Source organism: Zalophus californianus, chromosome 3 (assembly GCF_009762305.2).
Source record: "Zalophus californianus isolate mZalCal1 chromosome 3, mZalCal1.pri.v2, whole genome shotgun sequence".
In the NCBI taxonomy this organism is placed as follows: domain Eukaryota; kingdom Metazoa; phylum Chordata; class Mammalia; order Carnivora; family Otariidae; genus Zalophus; species Zalophus californianus.
The window spans coordinates 148,616,123-148,635,166 of record NC_045597.1 but is presented as its reverse complement, the minus strand read 5'-3'; the positions used below and the strand labels follow the sequence as shown (position 1 = coordinate 148,635,166).

Genomic DNA, 19,044 nt, shown 5'->3' with positions numbered 1-19,044 from the left:
AGCTGACTATAAGATGGATGATGATAAGAGAAAAAATAATTAAAGCTATGCATCTGGGCATACCTGTCTGGCTCAGTCAGTGAAGCATGCAGCTCTTGATCTTGGGGTTGTGAATTCAAGCCCCACATTGAGTGTAGAGATTACTTAAAAATAAAATCTTTAAAAACAAACAAACTAAGCATCTGGGAGGAAAGCAACCGCAATCTGATTCATATTTGAGTTTAACAATAAACACGTATTTATAATTTAAAATTTTTTAAATATTTAAAAAGCACACAACTATATTTCTTTAGATATCAGAGTATAAATAGCTTTAAAAAACGCTCATATCATCAGGGATTATGCTTGTACAACATCATAGGAACTACTCCATTTTATGTATCTTAAATTCAGTATTTTATGTTAATAAGCAATTAAAGATACTATGTTATTCCTTAGCATGAAGAATTAGGAGACAGAACTCTCTCATGAACCAACCCCAAACAGAAGCTGGTCTCATTTTCTCAGTTTCCATTCTTAATTTGCACACATTCATGTACTGAAGTGTTTAACTTTTCATTGCACACATCTTGTGAATTATGATAGATATATATGAACTCATTAGATATAATATTTTATGAATATATATGTATGCACATATATAAAAAGAATTGGTTAAAATGATCTTAAAGTGCCTTTGAAAGTATCTGAGTATACCTGAAAGTATGCCTGAACAGTATCCTAGAAAAATATTAAAAAAAATATTTAGGATAGAAGGGACTTGCTTTTATCGATAAATTAATTGTAATGTGTCAAAGAAAACAATGAGCCAGCCAGGCACCCCCAGATGCTTAGTTTTAATTATTTTTTTCTCTTATCGTTTATTTTCATCCATCTGATATTCAGCTTTCAAAATCTTGTTGAATTCATATCTGCTGTTGCCTCTCTTGTTCTCCTAGTCTTTATAGGTTGATGTAAAAAAATCCTTTACTGTCTCTGTAGTGGGAATTTTGGAGGTCTTTTTTATTTTTCCACAAAGAATTCTGAATTTGTCCTTATATTAGTCATTCAATGTTTGATTATTTGTTCAAAATTTATCTTCCAGGGACAATGTTCATATTGTATACTGAAGTACTCCAGCAGTTCACATTCTTAGAACATAGTAGGGGCTTTATGTTTATATAGAACCTGCCTGTAACACACACAGAAAAAGAGTCAGAACAAGGGGGATGGTCCCTCTGACAGAGACAGTTAAAAATATTGTGGGGCTGACTAGTGTTGACACATTTCTTTTCACTTGCCTACCTTTTACAATTAATGTCTTAATGATCTGGTAGTCTTTTGAAACACACACACACTTAACACTCCTACCAGTATGAGATGTAATTTGCATGGTTTCAGAAACTTAAATTAGAAGTAGCCTAAATATACAATATACAACTTACATATAATAACTTTATTATATATTATGTATTATGTATAATAAACCTTACTAGTTAACTCTTACTGGAAAGACAGACAACATAGCAAGCATTCTACAGCTAAAGTGATCATCTTTAGTGAATACTCACCAAATTTCAAGTGATTTTAATATAATTGCCATACAACTTTCCTTGGAGTACATTTTGCAAATAGTTTTATGTGTTCACTTAAAAGTTGCAGTGCTTGATCTAAGTAGCTGGTGCTTTTTGTGGGTTCCTGGTATTACTGCCTTAATTCTTTAGACTCACATCTCAAGTTACAGTAACCATAATTTAGTTAAGACAAAGAACTTTGGGCCATTAATGATTCATTTGTCCCTGAATGAGATTGGTAGCAACTTTTTGAAGACTATCTTGGTCTGCTCATAGGTACTCCTTTGGCTCACCACAAAGCAAGGATGGCATGGTCTTCATTTCAAGCATATATTCTTCTTAGAGTCTACAATGTGTTTATTGGACACCCTTCTATGTACTTGCTAGCCCTCTGGACTTATCACGATATATGTCTCACTGTATATTACAATTGCCTATTATTTTTCTATTTTCCCCACTAGTTAATAAATTTCTGTGAAGACAAAGTCCATTTCTGTCTTCTTTACAATTGCATTTTCATGTTCTAGAACAGAAAAGTGACATAGTAGAGGTGCTTGGTAAAATCAGTTGAATGGGTCTAGTGAATGAGATGATTATGTGAAAAACTGTACAAAATGCAATGTGAAAGAACTTCATGCATCAATTCAAATGGCCAATTAAAATATATTTATTCAATAACTTACATGTCATGTCAGGAAAATACAAAAATAGTAGCAGATAAAATGGATAGTCTCAATGATTTTATGTGCATGCTATATTAAAAAATGAATATATTAATTGAATTATGGCTTTTTGCATGGTAGACTGTCAGATTTTAGGCATATAATCAAATATTCTGATGATAGATATTTTATTTTTAAGATTTTATTTATTTATTTATTTATTTATTTATTTGACAGAGAGAGAGACAGTGGGAGGGGGAACACGAGCCGGGGGAGCTGGAGAGGGAGAAGCAGGCCCCCCGCTGAGCAGGGAACCCGATGGGGTTCGATCCCAGAATGCTGGGATCATGACCTGAGCTAAAGGCAGATGCCTAACGACTGAGCCACCCAGGTGCCCCAGGTGATGATAGATATTTTAAAAGCAAGCAAAAACTTAAAGCATCGTGGTCTCACTCCCTTTGTTTTAATAAAAGAAATCATCTGCTTTTACTAGATGTTGGAATGGTTATCACATCATGCCAAGAATTTGTTCTTAAAGTTGACAAAAAGGAGCAAGTTTAAAGTTATAGCCTATAGATCACAACAACATTTATGATGAAAAATATCCTAATTTCAGACAGAGACCTATGACCACTTTTATAAAGATTCTGAAACTTCCTCCTCCAGAGAGTTTAGACAATTAAATAAAATACTATGTAGTTTTTCAGAAATTTATTATTATAAAGAAATATTTTTGAAATGTGGTTAAAGTAACCTAGTAAATATAGCTATTTAAAGTCAGGAAAAGTATCTTCTTAGCAATGGTTACATTTTCAGAGAGCCAGATGGGAAATCTTGGTTCGGTTAGAATATGTATTAACAATTCTGCTACATTCTACATGAATGAACCTTGAAAACATCATGCTAATGAAATAAGCCAAACACAAAAGGATAAATATATAATTTCATTTATAGGAGGTACCCAGAATAGTCAAATTCATAGACAGAAAGTAAAATAAAAAATACCAGGAGGGGCGCCTGGGTGGCTCAGTCATTTGAGTGTCCGACTCTTGATTTCAGCTCAGGTCATGATCTCAGGGTCCTGGGATCCAGCCCCGCATCATGTTCTGCACTGAGCCTGGAGCCTACTTAAGATTCTCTCTCTCCCTCTCCCTCCACCTCTCTCTCTCTGGGCCTTCCACTTGCACTCTCCTTCTCTAAAAAAAAAAAAAGAAAAGAACACCAGGGGCTGATGAGATAGGATAATGGGGAGTTATTGTTTAAGGGATACAGAGTTTCAGTTTGGGATGATGTGAAAGTTCTGGAGAGGGATAGTGGAGATAGTTGCACAACAATATGAATGTACTTAATACCATTGAATTGTACACTTAAAAATGATAAATTTTATGTTATTTTACCACAATAAAAAAATAATAAATTTTTAAAAATCTGTTAACATATATTAAGAAATGAAAACTACTCCGTGTATAACTGGTCTGTTCACAGCCAACGTCAGAATCAGAATTTTCTGTTGGGATAATTAGAATGGGCAAGGGGAGCCACGTGAAATCATTCTGGCTTATTAGTGGAAGTCACTGGTACCACAATTTATCGATTTCTTATTTGGTTGATTGGTTCTCCTGAACATTTGAATCATCGGTCAGACCTTTTTTTTTTGTACCAGACACACGGCCCACTGGTTGATGAATTCTTTCAAAACCTTTAAGGATAGATACTAGAAAGAAATAATAAAGGTAAGGCAGGGAGGAAGAGAGCAACTAAGTAATTACTCCTTGAATAACTCAAGGAATCACAGGGCAGAAGTTAGTATGTTCCAAGGGCGTAGGGTGTCCAATCGCACACATCAGAGAGAGAATTCAGACAATTTTGAGCTAGTTAGTCTGGAACTGACTGGGTGCACAGTAGAATGAGGATGATAATGAATTTTTCAACTCATTCAATACCAAAAAAAAAAAAATCAACTAATTTAGTCATGGTATAAACCTCTTACTTTTCTACTTCAGTAGAAAATTTTCTCTTTTCCTGCTTTGTGTTTTCCTGAGGCCAGAGACTCATTTAGCTGATCTTCAAAGTTAGAATCACTAAGCGTGGTCTGTCATACACTTACCCTCCAAAAAACTGAATCTCCATGTATTCATTAGCCCTGTCCCTTTGCTTGGATCAGATAAAGTTCTCCAAAAACATCATGGATCCTTATTATTTCTTTCTAACTTGAGAACATTTTTAAAATATTAATGTAGGATATATAGTTGAGCTATTTTTTCAATTTCTAAAAAAAATAAAAAGGTAATACCCTTGACAATAGCAAATTCTTCACAAACATTAAGCAAATGATCTCTGTATTCAAATTAAAGATCCATCACTTACCAGCAGTATGATCATAGAAAAACTGTTTAAGATTTTTTTGAGTCTCAGTTTGATCTGTAAAATGGTAACAATTTCACCTACCTCACTGGTTTATTGTGAGAAATAAAGTTTAACAAACAAAATATTTAGCACAGTGTCAGTCAGTTACACTAGGAGCACTCAATTTAGGTTAGCTAATAATTTTTAATACTGGTTGGTTATATAGTTTCCCTTACCTTTCATTAATTACACTCTGAATTGACTAGTCATTTTAGCCAATGTGGTGAAACTGATATGGGCATGTAGTTGGAATCAAGGGTTGCAGAGAGAGACCAATGTCAAACTTTGGAGGACCCAGCAAACAAAGGACTGCTGGGAGTCTAACCTTTGCTCACAAGGACCTCAGCTTCAGAGTCCTATGAGAAACAAAGATGTTTCTCAATTTAAACATAGGAATATTTGACCATATTTGACCTGATAACTGTATTACAAGCAAACCTAATTATTTTTCTCTTTCTGCAGAGAAATTGACATCAAAAATCAAAGGAGATGAGTTACCTACAAAAATAATTTGAGAAAGCACTTCAGTGAGTGTAAAATCTTAATAGGTTTGAGGTTTTTGCACTGCATTTGGTATTATTCAAGTTTCCTTTTTAGGAAAATTGTGAAATTTCATTTAAAAAATTGGCCACAGCTTGACTGGTAATTAATAATAATAACTGTCCTAAATATAAAAATAAATTCTCACATTATTTGTAGTCAACTTTAATAGGAATTGTAAGATGCAATCTAAGCCCTGATCTTTATATTTTAGCAAAGTTTTATCTTATTTTTGTCAAATGGAAAGATCCCTCCTGTATCAATTTACTTTTTTTTACTTTTTATTATGGAAATTTTTAAAGATTTTATTTATTTCTTAGAGAGAGAGAATAAGCAGGGGGAGGGCCAGAGGGAGAAGCAGATTCCCCGCTGAACAGGGAGTCCCACACGGGGCTCCAACCCAGGACCCTGGGATCATGACCTGAGCCACCCAGGTGTCCCTATTATGGAAAATTTTAAAAACACACAAGTAAAGAGTACAATGAACTATCATGTACATGTTACTGATCTTCAACAACCAGCAATTCAACGATATTATCATTACTATGTCCCCCAAATTAATAGTAATTTCTTACTAATATCAAATTCCTAACAATGTTTGAGCTTTTCAACTGTCATATATTTACAGTTCGTTTGAAATAGGATCCTAATAAAGACCCATACATTTTCACTGGTTGGTACATCTCATCTATTTTCATCCACAGACTATCTCACTGTCTTTTTTTCTTCCTTGAAAGTTATTTACTGAAGAAACCGGACAGTTCTTGCTGTAGAGGTTTTCCAGTTAGATTTTGCATGCCACTCATAATCAATTTACTTTTATTTAAAATGCCAGGAATGATCTTCATTGCATTATCTTCAAACACCAATATTAAATGAAGATAAACTTCCATTTCAGTTAGGTACGTGGCCATGCATTTAACTTTCTATGCATCTCTCAAGCCTCATTGGCCAGAGAGAAAAATATAAGGTCACATTCCCCTAATATTCAGGCTATAATAACTTGGAGTGCCCATAGTCTAAATGTAATAATGTATTCATCTTTACAATGTCTCCTAGATAGTTTGACAGTCCTTGAAGATGCTTTCCTCTGGTACTTAAGAACAGAAGCTACTCAAGCTTATTTGTCCAAGCCTTCTCTTAAGATATGACAAGAACCATCATTTCTTGTTTTTAACAGCTATGGGACTCCTGACCTCCTTCAAGATGCTGCTACTTCCACCATGCTGTTCTCCAGATGTGTGTAAGTTTGGGTGATAGGGAGAAGAGAGTTTTCTCCTCTTTGCTCCTCAATTCCCTGGTGTGCAACAGCAATTCAGAGAGCAAGCTGCAACTTTACCAAGATTTTACCGAAAGTTCTGCTCTAAAGGAAGCCAGACAGCTTAAAAAATAATTTAAATTGTTACCACATGTAATTATTCTTAGGACTTACAGGTTAAGTTTATGTCCTCAGATTTCTTCAAAGATATCCCTTGCCTACTTTTCAGCCTACTTTTAATAGGTTTGGCTCCTGTCTCACACCATATACAAACTTAATTTGACATGGATCATATATGTAAACATAAAAAGTAAAAACTACGAAGATTTTTAAAGAAATACATAGAATATCTTTGCAAACTTGGAATAGGCAAAAACTTCTTAAAGAGAACACAACTCAAACTTTTGAAGAAAAAGATAAATTGGATTTTATCAAAATTTAAAATGTCTACTCATCAGAAAATAATACTGCTAAGTATTAGCAGTTACATCCAGTTACAAACTGGGAGAAAATATGTACAATGTAGATATCTGGCAAAGAAATTTATCTAAAATATATAAAGAACTCTTACAACTGAATGATGAAATGAAAAATCAAACATCCCAATTTTTTAAATGGGAAAACCTTAATAGTCATTTCACAAAGAAATATACACAAATAGACAGTAAATACATTAAAAGATGCTCAGTATCATTAGTCAATAGGAAAATGTATATTAAAATCACAATGAGGTCATCATTCATGTCTTAAAGAATGGCTAAAAGTTAAAAGATTTAAAATACAGCTCTTAATGAGAATGTAGAGTAACTACAACTCTCATTTGTACATTGCTGAATGATAGTATAAGAATTATCAACCATTTCATGAAAATAGTTGAATATACAACTACCAAATTATCTAGCGATTTAATATCTAAATATTTACCCCAGAGAAATAAAAACATATCTTTAAATAAGACTTGTAAAAGAGGGGCACCTGGGTGGCTCAGTCAGGTCAGCCTCCGACTGGTGGTTTTGGCTCAGGTCATGATCTCAAGGTCATGATCTCAGGGTTGTGAGATGGAGCCCTGTGTCTGGCTCCAAGAGTCTCCTTAAGATTTTTTCCCCCTCCATCTCCTCCCCTTCTGCTCCTCTTTCTGCCCTCTTATGCATGCGTGGGCTCTCTCTTTCTCTCTCTCTAAAATAAATAAATTAAAAAAATATTTTTTAAAAATTGTACAAGAATGTTTCTAGTAGATTTATTCATTATAGCCCCAAACTAGAAATATCCTAAAAGTTCACCAAAAAATGAACTGATTAAAAATTTGTGGTGAATTCATACATTGTAGTACTACTTGAAATAAAAAGGAACATACTATTATACAACAATTGTGTGAGTCTCAAAAACATGCTGAGTGAAAGAAGGCAATCACAGGAATACATACTACATTGTTGTTATTATAGACAAAGTTAACTCAAGATTGAAAGAAATCAGAAGAGTGGTTGCTTAGATGGGGGTGGAGGAGGTGTTGACTGGAAAGAGGCTGAAGATACTTTCTGGAGTGATGGAAATATTCTATACCTTGACTGGGATAGTAGCTACACAGATGTATAAATTTGTCAAAACCCATCAAACTGTACTCTCAAAATTTATATATTTTGTTATTATGTAAATTATACCTCAATAAAAAATTTTTTTGGAGGGAAAGCCCATATTATGTGCCAGATAGTAGGGAAATCATTATAATGAGCAATAGTAAATAAAACAGATGTGGTCCCTCCTTTCATGTAGCAAGCTCAAGCTCAATCAGATTAGACATAGTATTAATATGCCCATAACACAAGTTCCAAGCACAATAGCTAAGTCTTAGAAAAATTCATAGTTTCAGTTCTCCCTTCCGATTTTTTATTTCCCCAATTCAAAGTGAGCTACTTCACAGGATGTTTAACAATGACAAGTTCTGCCTTCAGAAAAAAAATAACAGAAGTAATTGGATATGGCTTAGACTTCTTACCCAATAGAAAATTTATATCTGAACATAATAATCCAACATTCAATATATATAAATAATTTGGTCTTAAATAGTACTATGAGCAAGGACATCAGTAGTCCTGTATATATTGAAAAGTGCCAAGTCCAGTCCAAATTGATTTTTACAGTCTCTCTTAAAGCCTGGTGTCATTCTGCTGGACATTCCCAGAGACTTCTGCCTCAGCTCCTCTTCATTTTTGAACCCCAGGTTGCCTCAGTTAATAAGGTATTTCAAGTGGCAAGAGTACTTAAGTCTGGGCATATTTAGAAATGCAGTCCTTCTTTTTTTAAAGATTTTGTTTATTTATTTGACAGTGAGAGACACAGCGAAAGAGGGAACACAAGCAGGGGGAGTGGGAGAGGGAGAGGCAGGCTTCCCATGGAGCAGGGAACCTGATGTGGGGCTCAATCCCAGGGTCCTGGGATCATGACTTGAGCCGAAGGCAGACGTTTAACGACTGAGCCACCCGGGCGCTCCGAAATGCAGTCCTTTATTAAAGGATATGTGACCAGCTGGCAATGCAGTGTCTGAGTCCAAATTTAAGGACTTTCCCCTCGCACAAGCTATTTATCCTACCTCTAGAGCAAGGATACATCTAACGGTTACTCGGTACTAAACAATCCACCTCTTCCTGGGAACACTGGGGTAAAATTTCAGCTGTGCATGGAGGGACAGCTTGTCCCCAGCTGCTCTGAGAAATTCCATAGTCTTGTGTAGCTGATTTCATACCCGCTTTTCTGTTTATGTCTTACTTAGTGTGTTGGCCAGTAGAATGGACATGAGTCTTCAACATATTAGCCATAAAATGGCTTTAGCAATGCATTGTAAATACTTTGTCTTAGCAATTTACATAAGAAGATTAGTGGGAAAGTTTTAATAACCTGTTTATTCATATTGTATAACACTTATAAAAATTCTATAAAGATCCACAGTTATTCTAGCTGGGACCAGTTTTAGCCTACTCCTCAGACTGAACAAAAATAACATATCTCCACACACATACCAAAAAATTAACACCATACAAGGAAAGGAAATATTTTCCCAAAGAAGCAACCACTGTAAAGAGCTGTGACGCTGACCTAAATATACACTCAACAATTTATAATGTCACCAGAACTCGTAGCTTTCCAGGCTAAAATATATATGTATGCAAGTTACTTCAAACTTTTCCTGCAAGCAAGGGATGTGTACCTCATGTGCGTTTGCTTAACTGAAGGGGCTCAGGAGCACTTTCCAGAAGTAAACTACCTGAAAGGTAAATTCAAAGTCTTTACAGCCTCCATGGCTTTCAGCTTTGAAAAAGCAGTTGGTTTAGGTTTTGGATTTTTTTGGTTTGTTTGTTTTTTGTTTTTGTTTTGTTTTGTTCTTTCAGCTTCACCCCATCAATGTTTGGCAGAAAAAAGAAAAAGGAAAACAGGAAAAAATGAAGACCACATTTTGAGTGAGCACACCCTGTTAGAGAAAAATAAATAAATGAGATTCCCTTGAAGAACATTTGGTTCTCCGCTGAGGAGTTTCTCTTTAATGGAAACTTCATTTTTAGTTTTAACATCAAAACTTTACATCAGCTGACAAAACACAGAAAGAAAAGGAAAGAAATCTTTGTTACATTTGTTTTGGCCTTTCTCTACTTGTTAAACAATGGTTACCCTCAGTATATCATGGGAATGAGGAACAGTATTCTCTCATTTATAATATTGCCTCTGGGAGGCAGCATGGTGTATGGGAAAAAATAGAACTTTGAAATGAGAAGTGAATTCAAACGGAGTTTTCCCTCAATTATATATTTTTTATATAACATAATTATATAGTTCCCTCAATTATATATTTCGGTCATAGTCTATCATTTTTCTGGGCTTTAGGCCTCTCATTTGTTAAATGGGCATACTTGTACCTGATAATCACTGTGATAAAGAGACTAACCTGAATATTGGTCTGCATCAGACGGTAGCTAGCTTTCTGATAATAATTTATTTATGGCCTTCCTATGATTTCATTTTTTATCTATAAATGTTTAGAATTTTTCAGACTTCAGCTCTAACAGTTCCAAATTATTATGAAGACAGTCAATATTTTCATTAGCATCTTTAGGATTCCACTGAAGACTTACCCAGATAGCTATCTACCTGACAGAATCATTCATCCTAACCCTGAATTAAACAATATTTTTATTTATAGGTTTTATACAGCTTAGAATGAAACCTTAAGCTATAAAATTCTAGATATAAGCGCTCTAAAATTAGAATTAAAACTCTTCTTCAGGAAAGACCAAATCTATTCTTCAAATTATTTTTTTTCTGTACAATTATCATTTAAAATAAACACTGAGGAGTTATGGCACTGTCCACCCTCCCCCAGATGACTTCTCCAGGCTAGATTGCAAGGGTGTAGTTTGCCAAGCAAATGCTAATTGCATCTCAGGCACACTTCATACAGTAAATTTTACTGAGTAAAACACTGAATGCAATAGGAGGTAAGAAGACATAGTCTAAAAAATACTAGATTTTACAAAATCTGACAGAACTCTCTTCCCATAGAAGTCATGTCGTATTTATATGTAGTAATGAGTATTGTGGTCCACTCTAACCAAATTGTTACAATGACACACATCTAAATCAAAACACTTAGCCGTCCCTCCTCTGCTCTTCTTTCTGGTTGGCAGTGCTCACTAAGACCGTAGCTCACAGCACTCTCCCTGTTTCCATAACTACTGGAATACTGATTCTGCCATACACAGACCTTTATGTCCCTCAGATCAGCACCTCAAACTGACATATTTTCCCCCTGGACCCGATCCTTATTTTTCCACATCAGGAAATAGACTTCTTTACTTTCTAATCACATAATAATAAATCAATAAATAGCCTTTGCTGTCATAATTTAGCCAATTTAAATAGATCAGTGAGTTTCAACCTGGGAGATGGCAAAAAGAGAATGAGCGGCTAGGCTACCTCATTTCACACATGCATGTTTATACTCGGGAGGGATAAGGCAAGAGGTTCAAAGGGCTATATTCCCTACTAATATTTGAAAAAGTATGTCCAATATTAAACTGGAAAAGATTTAAAAAGGTATATTTAATATTAAATTTTGTTTACTTGGTGATGGTACTTAATTTTCTTTTGATATTGCAAATACTAGTAAAGGAAGAGACTGGGGTTTTTTAGTGTGAAATACTGCACAAATTTAATACCTAAAGTCATACATATTCTTAATGAATAAAGAAAATAATAAATCAAGAGACTAGGAACCAAGTTTTAGCACATTAAAAGAGAAGAGCACAATATCTACTTCACAATATCTACTTAATAGACAGAATTTATGTTACAAAACATCATTATTCAGCATAGAATATACCTAGCCCATTTAAAAATAAGCATAAATATATCTGCTGTTGAATAGATAAAATATACACTTAAAAAAGTACTAATTGTACTGCATTGAGAACAAACCGAGGCATATGGTTTTTAATCAGATCAGCCTGTTTACTTTGGAACATTATTTGTGAAAGTCAATATATGTAAAAATTACTAATGGAAAATTACATAACTTTTTGAAAAAACTACATCGTTTTGTATTCGGTATATCAGGGAGTCAAAGTAATTATCAGTTCTATAAAACAAACTGTATCACTATTGGTTTTATCAACTCTTGTATAGATTGTGAGACAGTTTGTCCCCTATTGTTTTAGTGCCATAATGAAAGCAAAGTCTACTTTCCAGGTTCCAGTCTCTGTTGTGGAAATAGGCCACTTCAAACTAGTTAATGATTTTTATTGGGTTTATTTACAAAACAAAGATAAATCCACATTGACTCAGATTTTTCTAGGGTGAACTAGATATCCTAAGTATGTTATGTCTTCCTTATGAGCAGGTTGAATGCATGTAAAAAACTATTGCTGACCATGGCTATAGTCTATGGCGTTATGCTTGGCTGGCCTTTGACTGGTAACGACCATCAGTTGAGTGTCTAATATCTGCGAGGATTTTGTGTAGAAAGCAAAACTTCAAATTGCCTGTGTTTTAACTTATTAAGATTAAAAATCTTTAGTATAGCTGATGTTCATGACTTCAAGCTTCTGGCAAATCAGATTTACATGCTATTATGGATTTGAATATGTTTCCTTCAAAATCATATGTTGACGTTTTAATCTCCAATACCTCAGAATTCAACCTTATTTGGAAATAGTGTCAATATAGTTGGAATTAGTTAAGATGAAGTCATCCTGGAGTAAGATGGGCCCTTAATCCACTAAGGCTGGTGACCTTATTAAAGGGGAACTGTGGACACAGACATGCATACTGGGAGATCACCATGTGAAGATAAAGGCAGATATCACAGTGACACTTCAAAATCCAAGGAACACCAAAGATTGCCAGCAAACTACCAGAAGCTAAGAGAGAGGCATGGAATAAATTTCTCCTTCACAAACCTTCAAAGGAACCAACTTTGCTGACATCTTATTCTCAGACTTCTAGCCTCCAGACCTGTGAGACAATAAATGTCTGTGTTTAAGCCATCCAGTAAGTTTGTGCTACTTTACTACAGCAGTCCTAGCAAACTAATACAAATGATGGAATTGCAAATGACTTTTAAGTATTTGAGTAACTTCTGTAAATCTAATGAACTAAACATAAATGTAAATCCAGTTTTTCTTAAATATACAAATAAAATTCTCATACATTTTAAATTAAAATCTTGCCAATATGTCTATGTTTCTTATATTTTTTCAAATGTTATATATTTTAATCAGTGTATTCACATTATCATGTTGATATTAAAAATTAAATACCAAAATATTAATTTTATGGGATTCTTTTACTCCATTAAATATTTACTTATTTTTACATTTTTTCCAAGTTTCAGTGTTTATCTTACCTGACCAAGGGTCATATTTATCATCTCAGACAAGCTAAGTTTACCATGAACTTTTTCATAACATCTGATTGTCTGCTTTGAATTCATGAGATTGTGTACCTCCACAACCCAAGATTGTAAATAAATTTTTTATTGCTTTTTGAGTTCTGAATCTTTATTTGTCCCTCAGCCACTATTCTATTCTTCAGGCTTTTCCCACTATTCTATAAGCACTTTATTGGCAAAGGAGTCCAATCTGCTAAGACACATGGTTTGCAAGAATCAGCTCATTATCAGGCAGGTTTGGGAAAGCACCCATGAGGGTAACACTGACACTACGTGTCTCAGCTGTGGACAGTTGAACACCCACTCAGTTGGTTGGCTAAATCCCAAGCCACTGAGTGAGCTTGAACCTATCCAGTAACTGGGAAAAGTCACAGGAGTGACCAAGATGTGAATTGTCCCTTTTCAAAGATACTTATCCTAAGTCAGACATGAGGCTGCTTTTCAATTCTCAATTTGAAACAATAATAATAAAAATACAGATTCAATATCTGTGACAGGAGCAGAGCGATCAAGGAGGAGAAGAAGATGACCTAATATATGAGATAAGGGCACAGGGAGCCAATTGTGTACAGACTGTAGGCCAGTGTGAGGAGTTGGACAGAGTAGGGACTTGCCTGCCTTAGTTTTAAAAGATCATGTTTCTGGTCTATTTCTCCGGACAATCAGCTAGAAAGTGAGCATTGGCCCCTTTCTCAATCTTTGTTTCTGATTAATGAGATTTCTTTCCAGCAAAGGGAAAAGATAAGACAGTGTAGACTATGGACTCTGAGAAACAAACTGAGGGTTCTAGAGGGGAGGGGGCTGGGGGGATGGGTTAGCCTGGTGATGGGTATTAAGGAGGGCGCATACTGCATGGAGCACTGGGTGTTATACGCAAACAATGAATCATGGGACACTACATCAAAAACTAATGATGTAATGTATGGTGATTAACATAACAAAATAAATAAATAAAAATTATATCATCTATTAACATCATTCTCACTGACGTCAGTGAGGAAGTAGGAAGTACCAAAAGTTCCCTAGAGCATTTCAGTTTTAACTCTACCTGGTTAGACTCTCACTATGCTTGTGGCTGCGTCCCTCTTGTGACTAAAAACCAAATCCTTCGTTGTGTCCTTGTTTTGTCCCTGTTTCAATGAGGTCTCTTTCCTCAGTATCTGATTTCTTGCGTAGTTTTTCCTAAATGTATTGATTCCATTCTTTCTATTTCAGCTGGCTAATCTTAATCCATTTTTTCCTACCTATATGATGTATTCACAGTTTGATTACTACTTATTAATATTACTATATCAAGGTGATACCTCCACCCTTCCCCAAGGAATTTCATAACAAATAGCCAGCTTCTTTTAACTATATACTGGCAACCAAACTGGTATATTCAAATCAATTATTTCTTCAAAGTCAATCATAAAGATGATCACAGATACAAAGCTACATTTCATTGATTTGTTTGTACTGTTTAAATAAGGCTCTGTTTTCCATAAATATTGCCTAGGTAGGAGTTTGTTTTGTTAGAGAACACCAGAAAATATACGCAAGGTTTTTAAAATTATAAACAACAAATGTGCCGGCCCTTGAATATACACTAGGTACACAGAACTCAACTACAGATCTCTCGTGTGACCCTACAATGTAGTGAGGAAGAAAGAAGCGTAAACACAAAATTAAAACACAGTATGTTAAATAATATCCTATCATTCATCCATTCAATAAATATTCATCAGGTCCATACTTTGCTGCTGGCCTTAACCTAGGAATACAAAAAGAAGATAAACTAATTGACTTCAGAAAGCCTGTATGCAGACTGAGGAGAGAAGCAGCCATTAAACCAAGAATTAGAATGCAATGTGTAGTGTGTAAGTATTCATTCATTCATTCAACAAACACCTCTTGACAATTACTTTGTGCCAGACGATGTGGTAGTTGCTTGAGACGGAAAGACATAATTCATGATTATTTTCCTTAGAGGGAACCCATCATCTCTAGCACATTTGATGCAACAGTCTGTGCAAAACCACGGAGGTGAAAGAAAGCGAGGCATGTTCCAGAAATTGTAAGTGGCAGATTAGGACTGTGCACAGAGAACCTATGGAGAAACAGTAAAACTGAAGCCAGGTAGAGGACTGATTTTGAGAGAACTTTTTCTTAAAGACTGTGTTTATATTCTCCAAACTCTATAAATGTTTCCAGAAACTTTTTCTCACTGCACTACACAAGTATTATTTACTTTGCAATTTGTATAGATATCGTGGAGTGTCGAGCGATGGAGTTTACTTTCTCCCTGAAAGCAGAGCCTAAGACTAGGAGCTGTGCGCAGGTAGTTTACTTGGGAGACAATTCCATAAGGGGCAAAAAAGAAGGACTAGGTAGAGAAGGAAAGGAGGAAAAGCCAAATTATGGGTTGACCACCACTGTAAGCAGTCACGGATCAGTACCACCTGGACTTTTTCTGAGAAGCATGGAAATGATTTCGCAGCATCTTCCATGCAAGGATAGAATGGTAAAAAGCATTCACGGAGGAGCTCCGATCCCCCATTATTGATGGGAGCCCTGATGTCACCACGCAGGTGCACGCACGCGCACGCGCGCAGTCCGTGAGCACGCAAACACGACGCTGGTCCTCAACAGGTGCGTGACTGTGTGGCAAGCAGGCTCCCCCTGGCGTCTCTCCCTTCCGAGAGCTGCGAGAGAAAGCAAAGAATGTGTGCTAGAGATGCGACATTGTCCCTGCAAAGTGAACTGTGGGATCCTGTGAGGAACTGTCCCCCACCTTGAGGGAAAATCCAAATCGGAGGCTGAGAAGAGTATAAGAAGGACCCAAGAAGTGTCTGCGGTGCTCATTTATGTTATGATATACAATTGACTTTTGAACAATGTGGGATTGAACTGTGCAGGCCCACTTACACGTGGATGTTTATAGTACGGTACTGTAAATGTATTTCCTCTTCCTTTTGATTTTCTCAGTAGCATTTTCCTTTCTCTAGCTTACTTTATTGTAAGAATACAGTACATAATACAGATAACATACAAAATATGTGTTAATCAACTGTTTATGTTACTGTTAAGGCTTCTGGTCAACAGGAGGCTATTAGTAGTTAAGTTTTGGGGGAGCCAGAAGTTATAGATGTATTTCTGTGCATGGGTCGGTGACCCATGTTGTTCAAGGGTCAACTGTGTTTGAAATGCCCCCAATACATGTGGTGGTGATTAAACACTGACTTCTCATCCTAAAAATTAGTATGTCCTAAGGCTAACCTGTCTAAATATACACTTTAGAAAGATCTCTAGAGTAGCAGTTTTCAGCATGGAAAAATTTGATGACAAAGAAACCAAAATGATTAGGGCTTACACTAAAACAGTGGAGGAACATAGAAATGGATGTAGATCAGAAAGCTTCTTCAGGAGATAAAATTGGTAAGCTGGCGAACATAGGAGGGAGACAGCATATCCTAGGACAGAGTTTCTCAGATTTTTTTTTTTGTTATAACCCACATGAAGAAATACATTTCACGCAGGAAGACTCACGGTCCCTCACACCTTCCTATACACATACACTTTTTTTTTTTTTAATATTTATTTGAGAGAGAGAGCACACACAAGCATGGGGAGGCGCAGAGGGAGAAGGAGAAGGAGGCTCCCCAATGAGCAGGGAGCTGAATGTGGGGCTCGATCCCAGGACCCCGGGACCATGACCTGAGCTGTAGGCAGACGCTTAACCGACTGAGCCACCCCGGCACCCCCACATACACTTTAATAATACAAAAGTTTTACAAGTTATACATACCTTTACTGTGTGCAATGCTTGTTAATATTTTTTTATATTCTATTGTCTCTATCTTACAGTATTGGCTGCACATTGTTTTTTTTTTAAGATTTTATTTATTTATTCATGAAAGACGGGGGGTGGGGGCAGAGGGAGAAGCAGGCTCCCAAGGAGCAGGGAGCCCGATGTGGGACTCGATCCCAGGACCCTGGGATCATGACCTGAGCCTAAGACAGACGCTTAACCATCTGCGCCACCCAGGTGCCCCCTGAAATAGAACACTCTTAACTACACTGGAATTAAACTTTTAAAATGAAAAAACAAAAAAACAATAAGTAAAAAAATAAAATAATATATTGACTGCATAATTTGGTTATGTTACCACAGTTTTAAAATACTGATTTAGGGTAACTCCCAGCATTCTAGCTTAGCAACAGAGAAAAACTGATAGATAGATCATCAATATGGGGAATATAGAAAGAAGGAGGAGAAAGTTTTGAAAAGAGTTCAGTATGTGTTCAAGGTATGTTAGGTACTTTCATATATAATACTTTATTTACTCTTTATAACTACCTTAATAGGAAGTTGTTATTCCAGCTTTAAAGTTGGAGAAATTAAGGCTTATACAAATTATAAATGGAAGAAGGTTTGAAACAATTTTTATGCCCCTGTTAAAATTCAATATTTTGCAATGTTCCCCCTAAACTTAACTAATATTAACCTTGCTTTATATTTGAAAAGCTAAAAATACAAGTAAATAATGCCATTAAACGTCTGGCTGATCCTGTGGTCTATTGGGAGTAATTTTGTTAATTTGGTTTTTTGAAATAAATTTTTTGTGGTCTTTTTTCATGTCACAGCTGCTCTTTGTAAGGAAAAACATAAATCAAATTATATAATTCTGTTTGTTCTATAAATGAGGGAGAATAAAAGACCTGAACCAGTTTTCTCTTTACACTGTCCATTTTCAAGGGATTTTTAGACTGGAAGAGACTGTGGGATCATCTGTGGAGACATCCAATTCCTTTACTTCACAGATGAGAAAACTGATCTCATCTATTTATTGGCAGAATTGAATGTGTAGGAAACCCTAGTAAATCATGTGTTCTGCCATTTAAAATTTGCAGTTATTATTCAACTTCCCTCTCAGCTCCCCTCTGCAAACATTCTAATTGCTCTTTCCAGAAGAATCATTTCCCAAGTCCAGATCACAAAATAGAACACAAAGAAAGATTCAAGCATAAGGAGGAGGAAAGGGTGGAGTAGTTAACATCCTCCTTTCTCCAGTGGATTCAAAGCTTTTTTTTTTTACTCCTACTTCCGTGCACACAAACTGACCATGTGTGGAGGCTGCACTGTTTTATCTGCAGATCCTACAGAAACTAGAAACTTCTTTCCTTCTTTCTTCTTTTCTTTCTCTCTTTCTTTCTCTCTTTCTTTCTCTCTTTCTTTCTTTCTTTCTTTCTTTCTTTCTTTCTTTCTGTTGAGGGTTGACAACTGACATCCCAAAGTTCAGTTTCCCCTTCACTTTTGTTTTCCTTTTGCTTTCCTGCTCTATAAAATAGCCATGTATAGACTACTACATGTTCATGCGTGTTACAGCTCTGTTTCCATCAGGATGGCTTTTCTTGACAAAAGCCTTCCCCCTGTTCTTTGCATCTATAGGTAATGGAAGGGTGGAAAGGTACAGGGAGAGAGGCACATAATGGGATTCAGCATAGGCCCTAGGGAATTGTTTGTGCAATTCAATCCCAAATATGGGCAATTCTTTTCTAATATATACAGTAAGTAGTATTAAATTATTTGGGGGTATAAAAACACCTAGGCCAATATGACCTAGGTGTTTACCAAAGTTTGTATATAAACGTAGGATTTGTTAAAATGGTTGAAATACCCTGATGTTGGTGATCACTTAATTCAACTGG

General features: G+C 35.7%; 1 long non-coding RNA gene and 1 pseudogene across 1 annotated transcript in view; one reads left to right on the top strand and one right to left on the bottom strand.

Annotated features, from left to right (window-relative positions):
* LOC113919792 overlaps nt 1-10,318 on the top strand; it is a 35,416-nt gene extending 25,098 nt beyond the window's left edge. Inside the window, exons 3-4 of the long non-coding RNA XR_003519124.1 lie at nt 6,342-6,404; nt 9,803-10,318. This is a non-coding gene — a long non-coding RNA (uncharacterized LOC113919792). The remainder of the gene's footprint in view (nt 1-6,341; nt 6,405-9,802) is intronic.
* LOC113919791 overlaps nt 1-19,044 on the bottom strand; it is a 124,862-nt pseudogene that overhangs the window by 16,875 nt on the left and 88,943 nt on the right.